The sequence below is a fragment of the Hibiscus syriacus genome, unplaced genomic scaffold, assembly GCF_006381635.1.
Source record: "Hibiscus syriacus cultivar Baekdansim isolate YM2019G1 unplaced genomic scaffold, ASM638163v2 tig00110123_pilon, whole genome shotgun sequence".
NCBI classification, from domain to species: Eukaryota; Viridiplantae; Streptophyta; class Magnoliopsida; order Malvales; family Malvaceae; genus Hibiscus; species Hibiscus syriacus.
Genome location: NW_024062599.1, coordinates 5,749 through 7,303, shown reverse-complemented (window position 1 = coordinate 7,303; position 1,555 = coordinate 5,749). Strand labels below are relative to the sequence as shown.

General features: G+C 36.3%; 1 pseudogene; it reads right to left on the bottom strand.

The window, feature by feature from the left end:
• Nucleotides 1–336: 336 nt before the first annotated feature.
• Nucleotides 337–1,352, bottom strand: LOC120215537 (annotated as a pseudogene).
• Between the last annotated feature and the right edge of the window lie 203 nt (nt 1,353–1,555).

Sequence of the window (1,555 nt, the reverse complement as noted above, 5' to 3'; positions counted from 1 at the left end):
ATAATATTAAAACTCAACTCGAACTCAAAAAGGCTCGAATTCAAAAATAAAATTCAAGAGCTCACCAAAACTCAAGACTCAAGCTCGATTTTGAACTTGATTTTGAGCTCGACTTTGAGCTCGATTTAAGCTCATTTGAAGCTCGAAACTAGTTAGGTTTCAATTATTGAAACTCATCCCCTTTTATAGACTATCTTTACCCATTATTGCCCAAGAACCACCGATGTGGGATATGAACTACTTTCAAACAGCTCAACAACTCTTTTGTAAGCACCATCTTCGCCTTCATGCTGCCTTTTCCTCCATTTTCTTTCTCAGCAGCTTCACGAATCTCTTCTATTTATTCTTTCTTCCACCTGCTGCTTTGATCTGAATGTCTTCTCCATACAATTCCCCATGTGTTCTTTTTTCAACCGCATCACTCCAAATCACAGATCCTGATGTTCCCTCCAAGTTAAGAATCTTTTTCTTCCCCCCAACAGGAGATCCTTCCATTGTCAATCCTCCTGGACTCTCCTGTGAAGTAAGGCATTCGGTAGAACCATCAACCCTCTGAGAAAGCAGACCAGTTGGCATTTCTTCTTCTTGGCCACATGCATTCACGACCTCAGCAGATTGGGCAGAGTAAAATCCAAGTGGATCCACTGAATAATTTCTCAGCATCTTATTACCAACGTCCAGGTTATATGTTTTGATAACTTCAACACTTCCGAATAACATGATCAGCAAGCATCTTACAAGCTTTCTTTAGCATGGCCATATATTTTCGTTCAGCATCCTGGCAAATCTGCAAGTGTTTTTCAGCCTATATAGGACACATAATAACATTAGCCAGCTTGATGATGGTCTTCACACTCTGATCTGGAGGGTTCTATCAAACATATTGAGTAGGGTTTTCCTACAATCAATCAATATATAAGCCTTACAATCAATCAATTATATAAGCCTCATAACAAGTTTCTCCAGATCAGAGAAACTATGGAATTGCACAAGACCCCAGAAACATTCAATATGCACTGCAACACTTTTAGTTACTTCATAGCTACATTCATAACAAGGAAATAACTACAAAATGAAGAAAAAGATTACCTCAACTTGCAAATGTAATTTACTCTGTGCTTCCATTTGTGCCCTTAATGCCTCCCTCACCTCATAACCCCTGCACGTAAAACTCATTTACATCAAGTAGCTTAAGATTTGAAATCCTAGCAATGAAACCATAGTTTCAAACAAGAGAGGAAAATTCTCACTCGTTCATGTCAGAAGTTGGCAAGTTAATGGTATAGTTATTGGTTCCAGGGCTTTCTAAAAGATATGAAGCTGACATCCCTTCATGAAAATGAAGAAAAGAGAATTCAATTTGTATTTCAATCACATTTGTTTAAATTTTCTTATTTGTTTTAAATGTTTAGGTGTCATTTATGTTATTTTCTATATTATTTTAACCTAAACCGAATAGGATCAATTGCATATAAGACCCTATAGTTTATACGCATTTTGTATTTAAATCATTGGTTTAATTCCAATTTTGTAAGTTTAATTTTACGTGAATTTA